Source organism: Agelaius tricolor, unplaced genomic scaffold, assembly GCF_023055355.1.
Source record: "Agelaius tricolor isolate 1412-34295 unplaced genomic scaffold, bAgeTri1.0.p SCAF_31, whole genome shotgun sequence".
NCBI lineage: Eukaryota > Metazoa > Chordata > Aves > Passeriformes > Icteridae > Agelaius > Agelaius tricolor.
In genome coordinates, this window is record NW_027269291.1 from 7,260,306 (window position 1) to 7,266,671 (window position 6,366).

Sequence of the window (6,366 nt, forward strand, 5' to 3'; positions counted from 1 at the left end):
TGAATGTACTATACATACTAAAATATTCCCAGAGATAACTATTGCATCCTTAGTCTGTTTAAAAGTCTAGACTTCCTGGTAAAAAAACTTGTACAGAGCTGAGGTAGCTCCACGACATTCTCTTTTCAGATTAAGTAAACTCTTCAGTCTCACCACCGTTTCCAATGGATTTCCGTAAGTCCTTGAAAACCAGTAATTTCCCTTTTTTCCTTCTCTGAAAAAAATGACAGTGACAAGAGTTATTTGCACTCCCTATTTTCTGAAAAGCCTGAACATCAAGCCTTAAGAACTTTATCATGAGTTTTACTTCAAACTAAATTGGAAGAGAATGGCAGAAAGAATGGGAGCCTCAAGCAAAAGAATTTAGGCTTCTAATTCTTGCGTTGTCTTCTTACTTACCTAAGACAAGAAGTGGAAAGAGAATAGATTAGAGTTAGCAGCTGTTGAAGATTTGCACGTACTCTTCCACTCTTCCAAGAGGTCAAGGATGCTTTTCTGGCCCTCTCTCCCTCCACAAGCTGCAGCTTCCTTCAAGGCACAGTCACCTGCTGTGGCATGGAGCTCCCCACGAGCTCCATTGTGTTCCTCCACGGTTCTCCAGGGACTGCTGGGAGACAACCTGCTTGATGATGATGTCCTCCAGGGACTGTGGGGGATTCTTTGCTCTGTCAACTGGAGCACCTTCTCCTCCTTCTTGTCTCACTTTAGTATCATGCAGCTGCTTCTCATACTCCTTTTTTCCCTCACTTGTCACTGCCTAGTCATATGTTTTGTACTTTTGACAATATCTTTTCACAAAGACTGATGGGCTCAGTTGCAGAAATGTGTCTTGCTAGAAAATTGGATACTATAGAAAACCATGATTTTACAGAAAAGAATAGTGGAAGTACAAATATACTGCTAAAGAACCGGAAAACTGACAATCATTCATTGTAATACGTCCCCTCATTTTGCCTTCTTTCTCCTTAAGATCTGGAAAGACTACTGGGCAGTGAAAAACACTACAGTGTTGTTTCAAAGAAAAGACTTTTTTAGGATTCTAAGGCGCATGTTCCAATTGCTTGAGAAAATTGAGAAAAGGCACTTTGTCTTTTGTGATAAATATCATTAGCCACTAGGGACAAAGTCTGACCAACAACAAGAGCAGATCAAAATCTGATGAGACCAAGCAATATACCTTGAGTGGCCAGGACAGAACCATTGAGTCGTTGAATCTGTTGAATTGGAAGGACCCCATCAGGATCATCATCAGTCCAACTCCTGGCCCTGCCTGGGGCCATCCTTGAACTCCCAGACTCAGACAGTTGTGATGGTGTGACCACTCCCTGGAGAGACTCTTCCAGTGCCCAGCCATTCTCGGGTTAAAAACTTTTTCCTGATACCCGACCTAAACCTCCCCTGACTCAGCTGCATGCCATTTCTTTGAGTCCTGTCTTTGTAGACCTCATTTGAGGACTTTCTAATACCAAGGTGATTCCGCCCCAGAGCGGAGCAGAGAAGAGAAGAGAAGAGCAGAGCAGAGCAGAGCAGAGCAGAGCAGAGCAAGACAATCCCCTCCCTTGCCCAGCTGGTGATGCTGTGCCTGATGCACCCCAGGACAGGCTTGGCCCTCCTGGCTGCCAGGGCACTGCTGATGCACATTCAGCTTGCCATTGGCCAGGAGCCTGGGTCCCTTTCTGCAGTGCTTCTCCCAGCCTCTTGCTCCCTCCCCAGTCTATACACCCACCAGGATTGCCCTGTTGCAGGTGCTGAATCCAGCACTTGCCCTTGTTCCACTCCATCTGGTTGGTGATTGCCTGTGGGAATCCTCAAAAACAGAGGGGTTTGGGAAAGCTGCAAAAGGAAGGCCTCAGAGACAGCAGTACTGTCATTGGAGCTAAGCAGTAGTCATAAGGTTTGTCAGCAGAAAAATTAGATGAGAAGTAGAAAAGTAAGGACAAATGGAACAATGGTCTGTGTATTAATGCTTGTCTAGAATAACTCCCTAAGCTACAGCAAAGTATATCTAGCGTGATGTTAGGTAGTTCTAAGCTTAATAATGGAGCTCTGTACATTGTATCTTAAGGCTTACAAGCAGGTCTTTTATTCGAAAGAAGCGAGCATTGTTCTAAGCCCAGGTACATGTCTTTATAGTGATTGGATAGAAGTACTGTCAATATGCTTTTGCTTTGTGTGATTGGTCAAAAAACTTTTCAAGTCAGTTGTAACATTAAGTTCTTTGTCTGCTGCTGGGGACGTGAGCTGCTGGCAGCTTCCCATTGTCATCACCATGTAATGAGACTGATGCTGGAAAAAAACCAGCTTGAGACGCCATCCCCAGCAGTCCCGCCCCTTTTGTGATTTGTGCATAGACTCCCAGCCAGCAAGAATTGCCCATCTCTCCTATTTGGCAAGATCTCTCGGCAAGGTCTCTGTGCCCTCAAGGGAGTTAGTTCACAGCTCCTCCCAATTTAGTGTCTTTGGCAAACTGTCTTAATATTCCTTCAAGTGCTGTGTCCAGGTTGTTCAAAAGATGTTGAAGAGAACTGGCCCAATGATGATACTGTCTTAGCCACTGAAATAAGTGCTTCATACTTCCTCTTGTGCAGAAATCACAACAAATTTCTTTTCTATCCATGTTTTCTTATGCTCATGCTTTTTATCCCAACAGCAGCTGACACGACATTTACAGGCACAGCAACAGCACACTTTTCCTGCTCTTACTAGACTTAACAATTTTGCAACCGGTCAATCAGTGACCTTTGCAAGTAAAGTCAGACCTTCAGCATTTCTCATTAAATGAATGTCTTCAGAAGAAAACTTTGCTGCCTACTCTGTACGACTGAAGAATAGATGATAATGAGTTAGCATCACAATCAGTTAAGTACAGAGCCTATCCTTTAGCAGGGAAAAAATTAAAAGAAGAGCTCTTTTATGCAACAACTATCTGAGAAACAAAACAACTAGGATCTTCCACAGGGTTCCCTGCAGTAGAAATGTACTTGGATGAATGCAGAAGATAAAAGATGTGGTTTTGAAAGGCTATGTCCTTGCTAAGCTAAATTGGATCTCATCCTGTCGATGAAAGATCAAGGAGCTCAAAGCGGAGCTAGAGAGACATGTCCAGATAATGAGATAGAGCAAAGCATTTTCCAAGATAATTAAGCATTCTGGTGGACTGGCCAGGTAGGTTAAATCTGCCACACCCATTCACTTTTGGGGACTGAGCTGTGGAGTGCTAAACCGTATCTGCTGCTGTGCAAAGTAAAAGAGATCCATCCAAATTGTACGGTTAGTGTGAACACTCTCACTCTCAATTGTAAAACACTTCATAAGCTATTAATCAGTCTTAGGAACAAAATGAAATAAAGTTGTTATGCCATCTGGGAATGGGAAAACATCTTCAAAATATTTTTTTCTCTATGTTTTCTTCTTTTTTCTTTTTTTCTTTTTTTTTTTTTTTTAATCCCACCTTATGTGATTGATAATTTCAACCATTCTGGAATGCTTTTAACAGATGAACCCAGCATAGTAGTTTTATTCCAGGCTCTTGTCCCTTACATGCTTCAGTACAGGTTTGGAATATACTCCCCAGTCAATTAGTGGTTTTTTATCTCTTTTTCCAGAGACAACTTTTAAAGGACTACTTAACCCCTAAAAATCATAATTTCTCTGGTTTCTCCAAGCTTTTTGAGAAAGCTGTTTTGGTTTTGTTTTGGTTTGTTGTTTGTTTTGTTTTATTGCATCGTTCCTAATGTCTTCAGACCTACTACAAGAAGAAGTTAAAAATAGATCTTATTTGAAGAGACTGTTAAAGCTAATGAACTGCCAGTCTTGGTATTTGTATGTTTCTAAATCCTTTAAATTCCAAGGTTGCCTTTCTGAATCCTCAGTTACTTAGAAAACATTGTGTTTATAAAACAGACCCAGTTCAATTGCTTCTGCAAACTCACCTTCATTGTATAGGATTGTACTTCAAGAAATCTTGCTTCATTCAAACATTGGAAGTACAGATTTGACATCATCTGTGACCCTTCCATCTGTCTGAACTGTATTTCATTGTGTGAGTTCCTCAGTTGCTTCAAATAAGGACAGAATCTTTTCAATTTGCATAGCATGTTATCTGAAGATCTCCTGCCTGCTTTCTTCACTTGCTTTAATGGGAAGACAAGGGAAATACATTTTGAATGTTATCTTTTAGAGTCTACTTTTACCTACCAGTGTGCTTCTATGGACTAGAACCAAGTGCAGCTTGAAAGAAGGTATTGTCACGATCCGCTCATACCAAGGGGTTGGTTAACTGGTTGGTTGGTTAACTGATCTGGGAGTGCAACAGACAACCTGGAAAGGGGATTGCAGTATCAATCCAAAGAAATGCACCTTTATAGAATGACCACAGCAAATGCCTGAAAGGAATCAGGGAGAGGAAAAGAATGAAAAAGAGGGGGAGAAAGAGAGAGGAGTATAGCTACCAAACATGGAGAGACTAAGTCCTCTTAGTCCGGCCGATAGAGTTTGCCTAGTCACGTTGGGAAGATCTCAAAGTCCTGGTGAACTCAAGGTTCTATTATAGTCCATTGCTGAGGGGGGAAACAGAATCTTGAAATGGCTGAGGGGGAACAGATCCAATCAAGAAGAAGAAGTCTATTGAAATTGCTGAGGGGGAAAAAGGTATTGAAGACGGGTCCAGACAGTCCATGTTCTCAGCAGGATAAGTCAGTATCAGCAGTGAGTGGGACCCACTGTTTCAGGACTGCTTTCTGGGGGAAACCAGTCTAGGTCCTGTAGGCACATCTGTAGGCAACACTCAGCAGGCATCCTGCTTCAGTCAGGCCAGCACCCCTGCATCAGAATTACAGGTGTCTCAGTCTCAGTCCTTGGTAGGGGGGCTTCAACCTCGGTGCCTCACGGTGGTAGTGGAGCAGAGGAAGGATTTTCCATGGGGGGGCTACCAAGTTGCCCCAGCAAGTTCATCTGGCCAAGAGGTGGGAAAATTCCTGGTCTATTGTCGTGAAGCAGGTGCAAGCATATAGGCTGGGTCGCCCCTTGGCAGGCCCTGCTAGAAGCAGTCACTGAAGACACAGCTGTGAACAATCACTTGGCAGGCCAGAACTCTGCTCAGGGGCCTCAGGATTTTTGGTGTTCATCCATTACTGGCAGGCCAGAGGTCCCATCGGGGTCCTCAGGGTCCTGATATTGGTCCTGTGGACGGTCGTGAGGCAAATGGGGGGAACCTCAGACCGTCTTTCACAGCACCTGGTGACTCACGACAGGCTTCAAAGGGTCTTCATCAGCAGTGTTCTGTACTATTGTTGTGTACTTGTCGCGCATTGGTAGCATATCCTGGAAAGCAGAGACAATACGTCAGACAGAGAGAGAGAAGGGAAGGACAAGAAAAGATAAAAAAAGGCGGGGGTAAGGAAACAAGAAACAAATATATTAACAGTAATTTAGACCATATTATTTTGAAACATTTTTTTCAAATATCTGAAACTAATCACAAATAATCAAAGGCAATAAAGCAATAAACAAATCAACAACAGTTCATTTAAAATATTTTTTTTCAAAACAATTCACCAAAAATCAAAAGTAATTTTCTTATAATCTTCAAAGAAAATTGAAGACGATTTCAAAACACATCCTCTCATTTATAGTTGCCTTGTGTCAATAGTCTTGGAGATGGCCACAGTGAAAAGGACATCAGCCAAGTTGTGTGCATTAATGACAGACATCAATTTTGTTAACTCTTTCATCATTCTCCAATTCATAATGAGTAAGATTGCTGATTAAAAAACCCCAATCAAAACGAAACGCAAAAGGGCAATGATGGGATGACACATACTGTTCAGGACTCTTGTGGCAGTAGGTGACCACCCAAAAAGAGTATCCTACCACCTGTGTTCAGCATCTTTTCTTACTCTCTCTATGACATGGTGTATTTCTTTCACATTGTGATGAACAGTTACCAGTGCTTTCTGTCTATTCTTCTTGATCTTCTCCAATATTTCAATGAAGTCCTGATGAAGCAAAGATTGCTTTACCAAAGTAATGTTCATCCCAATGGGAGTAGGTAAATGTCCTGGTTTAGGGCAAATTTGGGAGAAAAAACCTCCAAAAGGTGGACCCTCCAGAAAACAAACCCACACGGCCCCTCCCCCCAACCGGGTCGGGAAGGATTCCTTGGAAACAAGTGGAAAGAACCTGTTTCTGTAACAGGCAAAGCACCCCGCAGCACACAAAAGGAACAATACCAGATGGCACCACTCTTTCACCGCTCTGAAAAAGTAGACAACTTCAGAAAGTCTCTCTTGGGAGTGCTCGCTCTGTTATCAGTCTGTCCTGTGCTGGGGTAGCTGCTGCACCTTGGCCGCAAGGTGCAAACTCTCG